The sequence below is a fragment of the Battus philenor genome, unplaced genomic scaffold, assembly GCF_028537555.1.
Source record: "Battus philenor isolate CCGP_79_NKW_IND1 unplaced genomic scaffold, ilBatPhil1.0.hap1 SCAF_20, whole genome shotgun sequence".
In the NCBI taxonomy this organism is placed as follows: Eukaryota; Metazoa; Arthropoda; class Insecta; order Lepidoptera; family Papilionidae; genus Battus; species Battus philenor.
Genome location: NW_027181683.1, coordinates 4,708,200 through 4,728,858, shown reverse-complemented (window position 1 = coordinate 4,728,858; position 20,659 = coordinate 4,708,200). Strand labels below are relative to the sequence as shown.

The window sequence follows — 20,659 nt, the reverse complement described above, 5'->3', positions numbered from 1 at the left end:
TAAAGTAATAAAAAGGGAATCTTTTAAGTTTTATAAGCAAATTAACAAACATTACAAGACTACTTCAAATGGTTTGAGTTATAAAATTGGGAAAGTTAAAGTATAATAAGATCGTAATTAAGAAAAGATACTGTTCACAACGAATAATTAACTTTGTAAAGTTCTTTAACCAAGGTTAGACATTATAAGGCACCCGAAAGTGCTACCATTATTCGCTTATAAATTAAAACACATTTTTTTATTTTTAGTAAAAAGTGTTAATGTGATAACAGATTATGAAGCAAACTGATAATTAAAATAAAGAACTACGCAGTCTTCATTCATTTTCATGGAAAAATTATGAGATTCATTACTTTATAATTTCAACGAATTAATTAATATTAAATGATAATTGTTACTACAAACATTGAGCACGAGAAAAACAGCAAAATGTGACAATGAACTCAAACCATGTCAGAAAGCAACTAGCAATAACAACTCTTAGAAATTCCCGAATACTCATGTAATTCCTGAAAGTTGTTTTAATTTTATCACCTTAATATATAATATCTAACTAAACTTTAATAGAGAAGCAGATGAGATAATTAGACCTCAATAATTGTATAAGTGTTTAAAGGTGCATTTACATGCAGATATTTTTTAAAATGTGCGTGACTCGATTAGACTCGTAATTTCACCATAAAGCACTGTTATGGAAAATATATAAAAAATGTTTTTTGTTGGATATGACGTTTCTCCTTCATTTACCGATACGTTACTTGCATATACACGTGCCAAAACAAAAGCCATTATACACAAATGTGTGAAAACTGAAGCCGCAGTGGGCGTCCCACGCACCCATTGTTGTCACACAATGAGGTTCGGATTCAATGGGATTGTTCAAAGGCATATTTCACGAGTGGAAAGGCTCTTACGTAATTTGTCTATTGCATGCTGGGGAGATTGTGAAAGTGTCGATGGTGAACTGATAAAAAACAGCTCATTTTAAAAAAAATTATGATCGATATTATATTAAATCCATTTAAACTGTATCATCTGTACAAAGCTAATTAATGTAGATTTCGTGAAAATTTCATTTTAATCCATTCGGCTGCAGATTAACGAATTGAGGTAGAAAAAATTAACCTGTACAAAGTGAAAAAGAAACTGTTTTGCGATTAATAATGTATTAATAGATTTTTATGTTTTTGTTTTACGCACATTTACACATATTTACATTTATATTATACAAAGGTTTCCACATACTCAGTTTAAAAATAAAATGTGGCATTTGACGCCTAATAAATGCATAAATGAGCGAAATCGAGTGAAAAAAATTGTTCATATTGTTGATCGACTCAATCGATGAAAGGTGTTAACGTCAATAGTATTAGTTCATATATGACAGCTTTCGTAACCAATACTCAAATGTAAATAAATTTCTATTTAGCAAATACGAACGTTTGAAGCAAAACGAAATAGTTACATGTTTCATCGAATTGTTTTATCATATAACATTTATAATAGAACGTTTTACAACCATTTGTAATATAATAGAAGTAGACAATGTGTACAATATCATCTTCACAGTTTCATACTTACATACGTAACAATAGTTAAAGGTCGTTTTTTGTAAGCATTTCTTTAAGATTTTCACAGAGTTGTTTATTGCGAAAAGCAAACATGTATTGATAATGATTTGTTTGGCCGTTTAAATAAATTGCATCGTTTAACTAACACCATGAATTGTTTAATATTTCGTGCATAGCGTGTACTTATGAGGAAAGATATCTTATCAAATGTATTATCTCCATACGTATGAAACGCCGTTTCAACGATTTTAAAAAGAAAAAAAACAAAAATCGAAGTTGTAATAAAATGCTGTCATTTAATGGAAAGTTTATAAATTCTTTTTTTTAATTCTACGTACGACATTTTCATGAATTTCGACATGATTTTTTTGTTGAAAAAAGTTATTCTAATTTAGAAAGTGGCGGTAAGAAGCGACATCAAGCGACAGTACAGAGGGTAGGTAAACACTTTCCAGTCACAAAGCCTGTGATTTAGCACATACTGTCTTCATAAAGCAGAAAGTTAAAGTAATTAACTAGACCCAGTTGTTGAATGGCAAGCTTTGCCATCACTCTTTGTAATTACTGGCACCATAGATTCTCCCCTATAAATCAACGCCGAGCTAAAATCGGATGAAAGCAGGTAGTGGATAATTCTTAAACAATAATTTAAAAAATCTGCCTCGTATTTTTTCAATTATTGCCAATCTGAAATAGGTAGCAAATTCAAAGTTTTTTTTTTTATTTATTGCTTTTTTTTTGTATTTTATGTACTTATTTTTATCGGAATTAAGGAGATCCGCAGAAAAACGAAAATCACCAAGTAGCTTGAAGAATTGCTCGTCTAAAGTTGCAAGAGCGAAGCACATCGCTCGTGCAACCGATGGCCGTAGGGGTCGAAAGGTTCTCGAGGTGCAACCACGACTTGGTAGATGCGACTTGGGTAGGGCCCCGCCTCATTATCGTGACGATCTTTGAAGGTGACCCTTACTGTAGGCCTTTATCGACTAAAAAGAACTAAAAGATGTAGCCTGTAACCTTTTTTTATTGACTCTAACTACAAATCTTTACTTCACTTTGGCATTACCGCTAATATTCCTCAGGAAATAACATACAATAATTTTTTCTGCAGTGACTTTATTTTGAAAAAAAAAACATTTTTTGTCTTAGTAATATTCCGAACAGAACTTACAAGAATATAATGGAAAATTAACACAAATAAATAAGGTTCAATCGGACTATGGCTTATAATATTATAGTATATTAAATAAATAGCATATTCTAGTATAAAGATCCGACACGGCATAATTCAAATTCGCATAAATAAATACTTAATAGAAACATCCATATAAATTTAATGTAATTACGTAGAATGTTATGAGCCCGTATTATTATAACTAAATGTACGCAAATAAAAGCTCGGGCTTTAGTAATCTCTATAAAAGTATTTCTATATTCATTGATTTCTTTATTCAAACAAGTAAATTGATATTAAGACAATATCTATCTACGCTTTTTAAAATAAAAACAGTTAAAATATTTAGTTTAGCACGTGTCATTGAACTTTAAATAAAACTACGTTAACATTTATATTCTATACAAAATTAATATAAGTAATCAAATTAAATGGTTAGGGCGTATTTTTTTTAGTTCTAAACTTCTATACTGAGATTCGACTGACTCGAAGATTAAAAACAAAAATATCTGTATATATATCGCTAGCCGTACAAAGCGAAATAGTATACCGCCCTCTCAATTGCACTTAATGTGCAAAGGAAAGGGACAGGTAATTGAAATTAACTTCATCTATTGTAAAGAAATATAAAGATGCGTTTATATGCTGGTACTTTTGTAAAAAGATTGCGGATAATGAATTTAAAATTGTAAAGCTAACGAATTCTGCCTATCTTTCCAGTTGTATTTTCCAATTTTTTTGCTAAAACTGTCGAAGAAATATACCAAACAAAGTCATAAAAATGAAGAAATAAGAAATGCTAGAATATACGTCAAATAAATAAAAACCAGTTCAAAGATACGATTTCGTACGATTAACAAAAACAACCAACATGCCAGCAAGAGAATTTGAAAACGACACATGCATATCAATGCATCCAAAGCTTGTGTAACTTATAAATAACAAGTGAGATAGATTAAATTGAAACGAAGAAATCAGAACGCGAATGAAAGTAACCAGTATAGAACAGCGGATTGGTTAAGTTGCAGTGGGCAGGCCACATAGTGCTCAGAATAGGTAACTGCTAAGGCCCTAAGGTTCTGAAGTGACCACCACAGCCTGGCAAAGGCACCGTAGAACATCCGCCCACAAAGTGTTCAAACGATCTTGTTAATGACGACCAAAGACACTGGATGTGGGCCACTTCTTACCGGTCCATGTCCTATGCCCAGCAGTGGGAGTTTTACGGCTGTAATGATGATAAATATGATAAGTTGTGCATTTTCTAAAATAAACGACGAATAAAACGTCAAATGCAGTATGACTATTCCCTATAATATTTTCTAATTCTATTATTATCTAAATTCCATAATTCTTTTTAATCTCAACGCCGAATGAAATTGTAACACCTATGAAAGTCAAGAGCATAACCGTAAAATATGCATATTATGTATATGTAACAACATTATCTAATAATAATCACTAATTTTGTACTTCCTGACTCAAATGCATAATAGCAGATTAGACTATCTTTATATCTGTATATACTGAAAACAAAATAACATCGAAATAAAACGAAACGTAATTCTAGCTATGTTACGATGTTTAATCCAAAATAACTTTATTACAAACGTTCGTATTGTTCTGTTTAGGTTAAAATTTCTAATAAGATAAGATGTGTTGAATTAATATCTTATGCCAGAAATAGGACACTGAATCCTGTCGTATTATTGAGCTGTTTTGGATAGTAACAGAGATTTTGCCATTCAAAAGTGGGGATACTTTTTTCTAAATAAATGAGAAAATTTTCAATAAATCCATATTGCATGATGAAATTAGAATATCAACAGCAGCTTAGCGGTAGACGACCGACACTTGCGATCGTAGATTGTGGGTTTGATTCTCAACATATAATCTTATAATTTACACTTATTTATTTAGGATTGCCACTGCTCAAAACAAGTTTCCAGATTTAGATCAAAATCCCGCCTGTCAAGCGCGGTGACTATAGTATATCTCCCCATAGATATCTTTGGTGGAGACCTATGCCTTACAGTGGACATCTATGGGCTGAAACGACGAATTGGAATAGAACGTCACAGAGGTTAAAAAGTACTTATAAATTCTTTTAAAAATTTGTTAATAGACATTAAACTATTAGACATTGAACCAATTCTTATCTGTTACACAGTTATCATTAATAATCCATCTAAAAAAAATTACGTTACGTTGTCACGTTCATTCATCATCACAATCAGCTACACAACGTCCAAAATTATACAAAATAATCATCCATAGACTTCAAATGTAAGTGGCCTGCTTCTAGTCTTTCGACGATATTAACAAGGTCTTGTCCACAATGAGGGTAGACGTCTTACGCTGCGTTTGCAGGTTCGTAGTATGTTAGCCAACTGTTCAGAGCTAACACTGATTTATATTTATTAACTATTAATAATATATTAGTCACATAAAAAATCTTTGATCGTAATTTGAGTATAGAGTCAAAGAAGAAGTGCACCCTTATTTAGTTTCCGGTAAACAAAAAAGTAAAGAAAAAAGTGCCGATTAAATCCGTCGTTGCAAATATTTTTAAAGAAACGTAATATTAAAATTGGTAATATTTGAATGCTAGAGCGGTAACGTTTACAACGATGCAGTATGAAGACTCACTTGTGCGATGCGCCGGACGTGACCTTATAGCGTCAACGATACCCACGCGGAGGCCCTGGACAAAAAAGGACACGCCCGTGCAGAAGTTTCTAGATTGCTTTATACACATCAGATCAGAACGCAAACAGATAAATTCCTTACTACGTTTTATTATACCATTCTTCCATATATTCAATACAAAATTTTCATTAGAATTACTTTACCTAAATTCTTTGTATCGGCGATAGGATTTCAGAATAATAAACATTTTCAAACGAAATATGCCATTTACTGGTAAGAAAAAATAAACAAAATTAAAGTCACAGATATCGAGATTCACATATTTTTCAATCTACACACCATATACTTTGACAAAATGCAAAATTCTTTATAAGGTGGACTTAGATCTTTGCTCCCCTCCCCTACATTTCCAACAGGATCTGCATCCGATGGCCTTGACTACGAGACTCGTATGTCGTCTGTGTGCACCTTTTGGAATTATGACGCATGACTACCAAATCCAATTGATAGACTCAGAAAATTTATGGTACGCATTAGCATAACTAAACCGCAAAGCAACTGCTAACCCTTAAGAATGTAGTTAATATTTTTTTGTGTACAACTCGATCTGATAGCGACGCATGCCTGCGCCAGTAGGCCAAGGATGTCATAACAATAATTATGTACAGACAATAATTATGCGAGAAATGCTAATAGAGATATTACGTTACAACGCTCAAGTAGGCGGGTGTAAGCGATTGTGAGATAGTTCGATTGGAAACTGAATGAATTAAAAACGAGTTATTTTTTCTATTCAAGTATTTTTTTCTTTATCGACATCTTTCTCATTACATTCCTACCAAAAATTATCTACATTTACAATTGTAAATGTAGATAATTGTTGGTAGTAGTAAGCATATTTTTTTTTACGATAATATAGTTTGATAACTTATAAACCTTTTCGATTATATTTTGTCTGAACGTATTGAGAATGATATTTAAAAAGCGTAAATTGTAATAGCTGAAATTTCAAATAAAGAATTTTTTTTTCATTTAAATGTGAAACAGAAAAAAACTACAAATGCAACCAACCAACTTTTGAACTTTGAATTATGTTAAGTGTTTTCTCGCGACGGGAGCTTCATTCCGAACGCTATTTTTGTCGTTCTACATATAGGTCATCTACCATCTTAATAACCACCGTTACCGAATTCTATTTTGTAATCTTTTAATTTAGGAGATATCTCTAAAAATTGTTAAATAAATATAGTGGGTTAAAAGTTTACGTTATTGCACGAATACTTATATTACTAAGCCGATAACGTTACAGTTTTTCAGCTATCTACACTGTGTAATTAACCTGTTGGATGGAAAATTAAATGGCATAATAAGGCCGACACAATTGAAGCAAAAAGCAATACTGATTCTCACATGTATGATACAATGTAAGTATCAGTATTGCGCATATTTAAACATAAAGTGTAATGATAGGTTATTTAATGATAACAAACTAATCTAAGCCTTAGTGTACCCTTAGTAAGCAGTGAAAGCTCAGCGGTGAAGATTGAGACAAGCGATCGTGGGTATTCGATTTCGGGGATACAACCTTATATAATTCACACTTTGTGCAATAATTATTGCCTTTGCTAACTGTTTCCAGAGGATGGACAGCAATGTTCTCTGCTATAATACCACACTGCAATCGCTAACCCACCTGCCAAGTGTGATGACTATACCTAGGTACATCCCGCCACAAATATCTTTTGGGGGAGGCGTGTCGTCTTGAAGTGGGCCTCTATAGGTTGAAACGACATCGTGTCTAATATAATTTCACACGATTTCTTAGTATGGGGTATTATGGGGTGATATTAAAACAAAAATGGCAAAATATTGCGTAGTTTTATTTCCACCAGATACACATTTGAAATGAAATGAAAACAATTATTTTTTTTTACACAAATAATTTCATAAATTAGATATTTTCGCAATCTTTTTTGGTGTAACGAGTCACTCGTAAGTCAAAGAAGTCTAATATTAATCACATCTTTTTTTCAACTGACATACGCGCTCAGCGCGACAGCGAGTCAGCGACTCCCCTACCATATCTACCGGCTCTTGGTTACCACTCATGAACCTTTCGGCCCCAACAGGTGTCGACTACACGAGCGATGTGCCCCGTTCACTGCCACTTTTGATCATATATAAAAATACAATTTACGTGTAACAAATGCGTTCATTGCATGTTCATGCGAATCAATATCACACAGGAATGCTAACATTGACAATGAACATATTTAAAATTTAATAATTACATTAGTTCGTTCATCTCATCTCTATGTTAACAATCTTATTTATACGTTTTTTACTTATCTTGCGCATTTTCTAAGGTGGATATTACATTACGAAGGTACAATAAATATAAATGAGTAAATACCAAACACCCCTCGTCATAACTAATATTCATAATACCAATATAGAATTGTGCTTATACATCGGCTTTGATCCGAATCCTCAAATTCTACGAAAATTCAACTTACTAACAACTCTAAAATTTAAGGATAAATACAGGGTGATTGGTTATAAATTTAAAAGCTTTAAAGGAATGAATGTATAACTCATTTGCTGTCGGATGTCGGATTCGATTCCCAAGATATAACCTTATATAATTCATATTTTATGCAATAATTATATAGGATTGCCACTGCTGTCAAATAAGTTTCTAGGCCAGAAATGTCCTCTGCGTTCTAAAATACCACACTGAGTTCGCCAATCCATCTGTCAAACATGGCGATTATGGTTTATCCCATATGACAGTGAGCATCTATGGACTAAACAGACAATGACGAAATATTGAATAAATAAATGACTACCTTCAATTACTGTATAATTTAAAAGTAAATATCTAGACATTAAAATAAAATAAGAATGAATGTTAAAAACCATCAAGTTATTCATATTCTCCGCAAGCGACTCACTGTTTCGTACAGTACATGGGCTTAACCTAGTTTGCGTGCAATTTCGGTTCCATCGCTAATGCTACTGACACACAAGTTGCGTCAGTCGTTTTGCAATTAATTGCGAACTCTACTAACCGAGTGCACTTAGTAATTAAATACATCACTGAGCAGATGTCAAATTACACACTACAATATCTGACTTTAGTAAAATTTCTTTATTATAACTTTATAACCAACCCTGTCAGATATCAAGGTAGGTATTATTATTATAATTAGGTTGACCGAACAAAAACTAATTAAATTTGTCCTAATATCGGATGAACATGGTTTGACAAATGGTGCTATTTTCTTTAAAAATCAGACCATTGCCGTATTCTGTGTCTTTTAGAGGATTACGTCGCGGTTATATAAATGTGAAAATAAGATACAAATATTTTTTATTCATAGTAATATATAAATAAAAAAAATTTCTTCATAATGTACATAAATCTCATAAAATATTTTAAACCGCAATAAATACGTGACTTTTGATATATTTAATATAATCAAATATTAATTGTTGTTCCACTAGTTTCCATCTTAACTTTGATTTATAGGAATTTCCAGTATATTATGTTTATTCACTGTCTCGCATTATACACGGCCTGTACTTGCAATATTTGTTATCAATTTACTAATGTCATGTGTTTCTGATGTCAATTAATATTAATTAATTCACAGCGTGCTTCTATGGTAACCTTATGATAACAAATTGAAAATACCCAAATTGAATAACTTTATGTTTATCACCACATTGAATCTGACAAGCAATAAATTGGCAGAATGGAAAAACCTAATCTCAGATGAAATATGAAGTTATACAATGTAATTACTATAGATCGGATATCCGAATGCATAGTTTCCTAAAGCTATTTTTGTACGAAATTATTGAAGGTGAATTCTAATAGAGAAATTAACAAAATTTATTATTTTTATAATGTCTACCAATAAGCGTCACACATTCCCACATGTAGTTAGTTATCTGTCTCTGTCAAAAATTAGGTTGCCTATTTATTTGCAAACGTAATTTCCATTATCCTACCATACATTTTATATACATCATAATTTAACAAGGACGCTTGTACATATTGTGGTGGATGTCTTACGCTGCTCTTCCGTAATCTTTACTCCAGGTGCTAAATCCCCAGATGCTATCTCTTCTAAAATCAACTTCAGTTAAAAATTCACACATCTCGTCTTTAATTGTTACATCATTATAACCGTGGCGATGTTTTTTGTAAGCACCAAAACAAAAGATAATTCTAATTCAGGAAGCTAAACTGAAGTTTTTATTGTTACACCGCATTAATTTATGATGCACCTTCCTCATCTACGCAACACGCAGTCTAAACTGATAAAAAAACGTAATAATTACGTTATACTTGATTATTTGCTTAGCGTGTATGCAAATTTAAAAAAAAAACATTAAATAATAAGCAACACGGACTTGTACGTGATATGCATCAAATAGATAGAGATCTAATAAACTGCTTGCATCTTGTTTTTCATCGACAAACTTTTTAAGATTTACGTGTGTAATTATCACGAGTTAACATATATTTCCGACTAATGTAGAAACATCATTACGTAACACGTTTAAAATATTTAAACATGTAGTCACCTTGATATGAAAATATTTAATAACTAGGGTATTTCAATAAATATTGGACATGAAATGGGACGAACAAATTTCGTTCGTTTTAAAATTGGATCTCTATATTTGGAATTCAATTTACTGATCCGGCTTATTGGCTCAGCTTGGTTATGTCATTCATTTAATTACTTCCTTTATAGTTCGACAATATTTTAATGATTTATTATAAATAGTAAACTTGAGAGGAGTGTAGCAACAAGATGAAATTACCACTATCATTTAGGCTCTGTTGCAACACTTCAAGTGCAATAATTTATCTTTATCTCGTCAAATACAAAGGACAACGGATAACGAAACAGTGTTCCCCAGATAGATATGATCTAACTGTTGCTCCATTTATCTCAATTTACATTACCGCAGTGACGTCACAGCCGACGCCGAAGACTACTTAGCGTTACCGAGTACGAGTTAAGAGAGAAGGTCACAGGACGCACGCGGTTATGTTCGGTTTGAACTTGGAACTCAAACGCTTATACAATACCGCGCAGAGTGCTTTTGAATTATTAGCTCTCGATACGATCAATAAGTAAAATTATAATCACAATAATGTTTAAGTATTTTAACAAATTTACATAATTTGAACGTAACAGATTAATTCTTCGTTGTGTGTTGAAATCGTGTTAAGAAAAAATTCTATAGTTTTTACATCTTAAATAATTACGCTTAGCAATGGAAGCTCAGCGGTGGAGAAGATTTGTGATCGTAAGTCGCAGGTTCGATTTCCGGGATACAATCTTTTATAATTAACAGATTGTGCATTAATTATGCAGGATTGCCATTGTCCACAAACAAGTTTCCAGAGGATTGGCAGCAGCTTACTCTGCGTATCATAATATCACACTGCAATCGCCAATCCACCTGCCAAGCGTGGCGATTATGAAACATCCCCTCAAAGATATCTTTAGGGGAGGCCTATACCTTGCAGAGGGCGTCTATGGGCTGAAATGACGACGATTTAATTACATATTTGACATCCATTCATTTGTTTTATAAAGCGACCAATATACGCTAGAATATATTTTTTACTTTTATTTTAATAATTTTTTTTGTACATGCTAGAAAACATAGAAGTATTTTCATAATAAGAAACAAAAAACTACAATGGGCGGTTTTATCACACGACGCAATTTCTTCCAGACAATATTAAGCAATAAATTATATTTTGCCCACCCTATATCACCAATTATATAAATATAAACTTGTTTTGTACGAGTTGATATTTTGGTTCATTAATAGATGTTAATAAACAACAAAACAATCTTTTCCACATTATTACAAACATTTTGTAATTCATGAGCATTTTGTATACGTGTATTTATTATTATGAAACATAAATAAAAATAACTTCTCTCATTGTTTACGAACTTCGATAATCAGCTGAAGTACATATGTTAGTAAAATAGGAGTAACTGTTCATATAAAATTCTCTTATCATATACAAAATAATTGTATGCGTGAGTAAGTAAATTTATCGTAAAATGCTTATCGGATATGATTTCACGCTTCTATATACGACTTCGACCTTCGATTAGCTGCACTTTGTTTATGTTTTATTGCAAACGCATTCGTGCCAGTCGTTACATAAGCACAGACAAGATGTCATCATGTCACAGCGGACTATTAATCAAAGTTCACACAACAGTGTAATGTTCAGTGTTAATGTGAATATAATCCACCGTGTCACCATCATGGGTTTCCTTTGTAATTTGACGTGTGGAATCAGTAATAGCTTCACGATAAAGACGTGAGACTGAGGATCTAGTTAGAAGAGAGAATACTAAACCTAAGGCTTGCCGTTAGCATTTTTTTTCTTATTCTTTTCTTACATTTGAAGGAATTTTACACAGACTGATTAAATCGTTATCTCTTAATTTGAAGTAAATATAGCGTAGCCTATGTCTAGGAGTAGACGACCCATTGCTGAAATGATGGCCATGTTGGCGTAGTTTTTTGCGAAAAACTAAAGTTTCAGAAGGAGATTGCAGAGAGACGGAAAAGGAGAGACGACTGAGAAGGTTATACCACGCCCATTTCAAATCTCATAATAAGGCTTTACTTTTCCAAAGTATGAATAAGTTGCCTCCGCGGTACCGCGCAAGTTAATTATGTTTGCTTGCTTATAATAAAGGTTAGGGCGCTCCAGCTATACCCTAAAAACGTTGAGGCACCAGTCTACTGCTGTTGAAATTCCGGTAGTATGTAAAATTTTTCCCAGAAGCTGTCAAAGAATGCCGTGGAGTTTTAGCCGGAAGGAGTCAGACTTACCCACGCTAAAGAATTAAAGGATATCCTATGTAGGATATCCACGCATAATCCAAAATTGGGGAGGGCGCACAAAATACGGAAACGTTTAACTATTAAAAAGGTATTTACATTTTGTCATTTCGACGATTTAAATGAACAAATTTTCGCACATAACGTACACCAAAATTTATTGAAATTTTTCACGTGAACCTTTTTATTGAATAGCCCAAACAATAATTTTAGTATACATTAGAAATTGATTTAACAACGACGCTATATAAAAATGTATCTATGAGACACTATTCACAGAGGAACACAAATGATCAGTACATTTAAGTAAAATGCATTCGATGTCATATGTACGTAAAAAGGTTCGCAACTATTGCAACATCACTCGGTCCCGAGTGAAGAGCCGCCGCGGCGACGTCTGCAACGGCTGCAAAGCGAATTGCAACGTCACGCCCCGTTTGACAAATAAAGCGGCGGTGAAGTTAAAATGCCGGGTAATCCGCCGACCATGTCGTTGGCAAAACAGAACCGTCTCAGGCGTTGCGTTTTTTAAATTTTTTTCACTTCGTTTATTAATCGTGGCAAATGGTAAATGAATTAGTCATTGAGTTATTTACATTTTGTATCTTTATATCATGGATGCACAGATCGCGGCCCGCCGGTCGAATACTGGTGGCCCGCCGACAGCAAAAATAATACTCTCGAACATTCGAAAAATATCGAATTCTATTCCAGAATAAAACCAAAAAAAATATGTTCGAAAAGTACCTATAGTTCGGGCGGCCGGCCCGCGATCAGTTCATGATTTGCCCGAGTGGCCCCTAGTCTTAATAAGTCTGTGCAACCATGCTTTATATGCTCTGCCGAAGAACGTTTATTGCTGAACACAACACAGATTTGGCATATGATACGAATTGAAACCTCCTGTTTATTTTGGCTCCAATGTTTAATGAAAATAATACAGTCAGAGACGTACGTCGTCCTTATAAAAGAAAAGTGAGTGGATATACGAGAAATGTCAGAATGTCTGTATGGGAGTTATGTGTTTTATGGTGGCCATTATGTTGCCACGCAGGCGTCACCCATAGAGGTCCTATGGAACCGCTCGGAAGCGGCTTGTTTCAAACGTCTTCCTTATGACTTTAACATGTTCTTCTTTTCGCTTGTCGGTCAGTGTTCTCTTACTCCTTATACTCCAGCGGCCGTCTGATCTACGCGTTATCTGACCTAACAACAACTACTACTACTACTTTAATATAATGTATATTAATCACTATAAGATTATTTACTAGGATTGAGCAAAACAGAAAACCCGGATAAGTATTAGGAGGACCGAAAAATAATGTCGCTTTCTGTTAAAATCACACAAACACATTTTTAACAAGTTTTTTTTATTTCTAATAAACAATTTATTCACCTTCATTATCAACAACCTTTTGCCATGTAGTATACAACGTCTTCCAAGTACGTAATGATTTATCAAATGACAATCAAATATCGACATGTGCAGAGACGACATTACTTTCCGGTACCCCTAATATAAGAAAGGACAAATAAAATATAAAAGTTCCAAATACTTATTCGGATACTTTTGACGACAATAAAGAGCTGACTGTCAAAAACGTAAGTAAAAATAAATTTATATCATACCTATGATAAAAAACGTGAGAATCTACAAACTATTATATATCATATGACCCACATCGCAACTAAGTAGTTTACATCATTAGATAGTTGTATATTTTAGATAACTTCTGCCCCGAATAACCCTGTACTGTATAAGATAATAAACAGAATTGACAGGACTTAGCATAATCTTAAAACTCCTCTAGAGCTTGCACTCGGCCATAAAATAAATTAACACAACAACTGCGCAGATATCGCGCTAACTCGTGATGTCATTTCTGTACGGACATAACCTGTCTTGGTTCATTAAATAAGTTGTTACAATTGAAAATAATATGCGGCGGTAAAAAAGACCATTTGTATCTATAATACAAAATAACTTTACATTAAAAGCGGTGCTAAAAACTACGAAGCCGTATTTTGCACGATAAAAAATATTTAAAATTATATATAAAGATTTAGGAACATGTAGTGATGGGACACGACCGTACCGATTGTGCGCAGGTGCGTTATTATCGATGAAAACATGCTGGTGTTGCACATCCTTGTCGACACTTACCTTACTACGACTTTATTATAATTTACCAGGACTCTAAAAGTTTTAAATAGGTAAATGTATATAATTTTTTAACAAATGAGGATTACATTCAAAATGGTCACTCTGAAATAAGTTACATTTATTTCTTTATTGAAACGCAACAGGACAGTAACTTCTGGCACTACAAACAAAATGTGCAGGGACGGTAAACAAAATTTTATTTTAATATCTAGTAATCCTAGTTTTGAAAATGCCTTTTTTCACTGCATAATCATTACGCTATTTATTTCTAGAGCCTTTAATTTTTGGATACGGTGTGCCATACATTAATTGACAGCAAATAAGCTATATATAAATACCTTTATAGCTTTTACACCTATAAATAAACAGCCTGCATACGAATGCATATAACGTTCCTGTAATTCATAATTTCAATTTAAGAAAAAATCTCCATTGACGTTTTTATGAATATTTATTTTACAAATTGTTGTTACTTGGAAAATAACCTTTTTACACTAATTAATACGAATTATTATATTAATTGGGGGGCCGGAAAGAAAGGGTTCTTTAGTTCAATTCACACCTATACCTACACCTTCGTTGTCAACAACCTTTTGCCATCTAGTATACAACGTCTACCAAATACGTAATGACAATCAAATATCGACATTCGCAGGAAGGACATTACTTTCCGGTTCCCCTAATATAATCAACAAATTCATTTAATAATATATTTGCATACACATTTCTTTAATGTACAATATTTTATTAATACTTTTTCAGTATAGATTTAAGTATAGTTTACAAATTAATTTCACCAATACAGAATATTAACGACGTAATTTTTTTTATGACTACAAAAAAACCAGTCATTTTATTAATAACACTAATGTATATGATAACGTATTTATATATTCCAGTAAATTCTAAACATATTCGTTGTAAATCAAAACTGACCCCTGGTTTTATTTGCCTTACAATTGGAGAAACTTGGCAACTTTTGTTTCTTTAACACAATTGAACACGAACTGCAACACCTAGGGCGCAAATGTTAAGACACGGAAACGGTACTAGCGTGTGTAGTAACAAAGCGTAACACGTAACGTGCGTGGAGATAGGCCAGTGATGTAACAATGTCTTGATGGAATGCAGCTAAAGGTACAGATTTGTAGTTACAACGGAAATGTTTCTTGCATTGTTAACTATTACATAGCGAATTTTACTTCACAAAGGTATAATTAAATATAAAGTTTGTAAAACTTGTTTACACCGTATGATAAAATAGTTTCTATTGAACAAACTACAAATAAATTGAAAAGTTCGTCGTGATGCTATTATCTGAGCTATCTCCTTTTTAAAGATATTTTTATCGAATGAATTGCGAAAAAATTAGAATTGAATAACCTAAAAATCAAAGTTAAATGATATTTAACCTTTCGTTGGCCGGGAACGGTAAAACATGACACCTGCCAGTGTCGGGAACGATTTTTTTTTAATGATGAATCAAATATAATTCTTTATGATCCTGTGATCTGTAATATATCCAAAGCAAGCGATATTAAACTGCATTTTTAAAATAATATATATTCGATATAATGTAGCCTACTTATACTTATATACTTATCTAACTCGTAGTCTTCCGGGCATGGCATATGTCAAAAGACAATTTAACACAGGCAGACAGGTTAACTATATATATAACTACATATAACTATGTATTTAATATCTAACTGTATATCCTTCCGATGTTTGTGTTTAACGAATCAAAAACAAGTATTCGGTACAAGTAATATATTATATATACAAGTATATATATATATATATATTTTTAAATTACATGCATTTGTAACATGGCTACTCATACGGATCTCTTTTAATGCACAACATTTTAAGAATGTTACAACATTCACGGAAAAAAACAAGAGCAGCATCAAATAAAAGTACGATGAAAATTTTAAACTAAAATTTTGTGTAAAATGTTTTAAAAATTTTAAATGTGAATGACCTAACTTTAGAGTGGACAGAGACCTGCCCCGTAACTTCTATATATTTATATATATATATATAAAAATTTACGAACTATTTTAATATGAGAATACCCTTATTTAACAAGTAGTATTAAATGTTAAATATAAGTAGATGTATTTATAATGGGGGCTAAACAGAGGTCCTCTGTAACATGGAGGGGCGGAGCTCGCCGCGTCTGGCCCGAGTCTCGATTATCACACGCCCGAGTGCATCGATTACGGTGAGCGGACCGCACAAATGCCAGTGAGGTTAGGATCGATAGTCCGCACAGCTGAAGTATCTCGATTCATAATCAGGCCCGACTGCACACACGCTTTACAGTTTTCAATATTCTATGCTTTCTGTGCGTGATCGTTAAACAGCCATTTCTCGAATTAATAAATAATCATGTACTATGCAATTATACGTACAAAATTTTATATTAACACGAATATATTAAATATTGAGTCTTCTTTTCTTTAATACTGATACATTTTTAGGTAGGCCATGTTTCTCAAAATTTAAAATAACTATCACATTCCATGCCATGCGGGGCGTATACGACCCCCGCTGCAATTTCCGTTCAGGACATTTGCAGTTCTCATTGAGAAACAAAGGATTCTTAAAAATGAATTATAGGGCCGAATATAGATAACTTCACATTACGTATGCGCGTATGTAATGCATATTAAAATTAAAAACTTTTTTCCGCTAACTATAGCTTTGCAGTATTGAAAAAAGTGTAAAGCTTACGTCTTAAAATGAAAATCTTCAAAATTTGCCGTGGCACGGAACGTGCTAATATGAATATGAGCGCAGGATTCTAGAGTACCAAAACAATCGTCATATTCGATACAACGGTATGACCATCACTACTGAACATAGGCCTACTATTTAACGATAATTTACTATCCAGAGATGTCTTATAACACCGCATCCTTGAGATCAGTATTTATCATTTACTTTAACCTTTTTCATATAATATAACGGGACCAAATTTAAAATAAAACAGTCTTGAAACACACGTTGCATTCTGTAATTATTCCATGTTTACCGATAACTGGTTTGTCTCAATGAATCACAATCTATTAAATTATTGCAGTGTTATAAATATAAGGAAGTAAACACATATTGTATAATTTAGTTTTCAATTATCTCAAATCAGGAACTGCAAGCTTGGACTTTAAAATAATGCTGACACACGGCCGGCAGTGTTTGCACTACAAACGCCTAAGATGGCGTGGCGTTAGAGTTACTTCCTCAGACTTATAATGTGCCTCAGACGTGTAAGTACATTAAGAATGCAGCAGTCTGCCACGAGACGTGGTTTCCTTTTATAGTGCATTGTTTCTTTTATGCACGCGGAAACAATGTTTTAAATGCTCACGGGACAAAGGAACGCCAGCCACTATTTCAAATAATAAATAAGAAAACGTAGCTAAATATTTTAAATAATATGCGACGTACAATTGAAGAACGTGATACACTATTTGTAAGAGCTCGAGAAATTATTTAATGAATAGTCTGTAGTCTCTTTATCAATAACCTATTCTTTAGTATTCAATTTATTTGTTAAATATGAATTAAAATTTAACATGAAGTTTGAGCCTCGCATGTAGAGGGCTGTGCTAGGGATTTCTTTACTAGATCAAACTAGACGTAAAGAGATCCATCACTAAACGAAAGTAGCCGACTTAGCCGAACAGATTGACTCGTTGAAGTGGGTTACTAGGGTTCTTGAGTGAAAACCACGAACAAGCAAGCGTAGCAAAGGATGTCGACCTGGAATGTAGACGAACAACCTTGTCAAGGTTATCTGAAACGGTCCTATTGGAAATCTATGGGGAGACCTATGTCCACTAGTGATCGTCCTGTGGATGATGCTATAAAGCAGAAATACTTGTTTTTAAAATCAACTAAACTTTTCTTTAAAATATTGAAGTCCATCAGATGACAGACGTATATATATATATATTATTATTGCTATCGACTCACGATTATTGCATTTCATATAAATGATCTTTAGTTTTTATATTTCGGTCAATGTCAGACAATAGTTCATATGCAGCGGCGCAAGACAATCCCACAAGCGTGACATAAGAAATATTTTATGTACGTATGTTCTTTTATAGGTTGTTTGGCCTTCCAACACCTAAACCTCTACCTACCTAAAGCGTGAATGGCGAGGCATGCGGGTGGACTCTGATATGGAATAATTAGCAAACTTATCGGCTTTGTCGTTTACACGCTATAAATATTTTAACTTAAGCAGTAAAGGCTACGTTTGAAGGTCACAATTTCCCTTTTGATTATCTCAAGGGCAGCCCACACGACATTTCCGTTTGATGCAGCCAAGTTCATTTTCGTGAACTGCATTAAATATCTTTGAAGATGCATTTACGGTACTAAGACTAAATAAAATACCGGTAAAAAAATAAGTTTAGTAAACAAAAAGTTAATCATTTGGTTTTAAAACAAAGAAATCTAGATAATGACTAAGATTTAAAAAATGTGTCCTTATGGATTTTCAAAACATTTATTAATGAAATCAATCAAAAAAGAATGTACTATTCAACTAAAACGGTATCCCATAAATCAATGTCAAGCTGAAATCGTATATCAGTAGCTAACCCCAAAAAGTAAATTAAAAAAAAAAAGTCACGTATAGAACCATAGAAAAAATGTTGCTTTATAACAAATTTCGTTATATATAGAATACTTTGTGGTGTATTTAGATAGGTCGTAATATGTTACGTTACAACTAGCAAAACTAAAGTACTGTTTATTCTAGAGATTAATTACGCTCTTTTATGCGACACCTTAGTCGCCAAGAGATACGCTCAGCGGCCTCCTTTAATTACGCATGAAATATTTACAGTCACGTTATCAGCTTGTTTGCTTTCGTGCGTCGAGATTAATTATCACTTATTATCTTTAACATTAACTGTGCGAACTCGTGATAATGTTGGTTTACGAAAAATCTTCAACTACCGTTAACTCCTTGCATAAAATTATCAAATTCATCTGAACTACTAAATTAAGAATATCATATTTTAATTACTTAACGGTTATTGGCTAAGGTTTTGATATCGAATGACATTTACATTTTCTAATTAGATAAATCATTGTTAAATAAATGATTCAAGGTTCGTTTTTTGAAATGACTAGCAATGTGAAATTGTAAATTCAAATTAGGAATACATTAAAGTAGTCAAGTGTGATTGCGAAACTTTATACACAAATCTTGCTGATTAGTACGCGCATAGTAAATATAGGAACCATAGCTCACACGGTCGGTTAAAATTCCAAACACTTACACATGCACTAGCACGAAATCACCAATTAAGTTTATTTTATTTGTAACTACTCTCGCATCGAGAGAAATTTGCAAGTCGGTGACGCTTCACACCGCGCGTCAGTCGCGAGCCGCGTCTCGAGCGACACTGATTAGTTTGCCGCCCGGAATGGTGGGAGTTGGTTATTAAATAGGTGGGTAATGTAATGTTCAAAATGACGGATGTTGACCGAACGATATCCTGTATGCTTCAGCAGTTATTTGTCGCATCTAGTGCGTACAGAACTATTTTTTAGACGAAAACTCCCGCAAGTGCTATGTACCAATCTTACAGAATATTATTTAGTTATGTCATAACATAAGGGTGTCTTAAATACTCCTAAGTGTTTAGGTTTCACACTAAGTAATTGAACTTATGCGTAGTTAACGACTAATCCGTGGTTCTTTGTTGTATGCTAGGGATTTCTTTGGATAGAATCATGAATGAGGTTCGTAGACGAACGAAGAAAGTAATCGAGATTACCCAGCAACCTGGCAAGTTAAAGTGACAATAGGCAGGCCACAAAGAAGTGCAGAACATATGACTACCAGGGTTTTAAGATTCTAGAGTAGAAGCCACGGGCAGCGCAGCGTAGACGTCCAGCTTCAAGGTGGACATAGACCTTGTTAAGGTCGTCAGAAGACGCTGGATGTAGTCCGCTTCCAAGGTCCTGAAAGTCTCTTCAGGAAGCCTATATCAAGCCGTGAACGGCTGAAATAATCATGATACTGATGAGACACTTTTAAAATTTCCAAATTAAAACTACGTTTAAAAGTATATACTACGTACGTACTATTATCTCCTATATAAGTAAACATTGCCGAATCTGTTTAGTGTAAAACTTGACAATTCAACTGATTCATCACCTTTTTTAATA

General features: G+C 33.3%; 1 protein-coding gene across 1 annotated transcript in view; it reads right to left on the bottom strand.

Moving 5' to 3' along the window:
• The window catches only part of Wdr62 (WD repeat domain 62), a 125,649-nt gene that overhangs the window by 63,216 nt on the left and 41,774 nt on the right, over window positions 1–20,659 (bottom strand). The gene's annotated exons all lie outside the window — the stretch shown is intronic.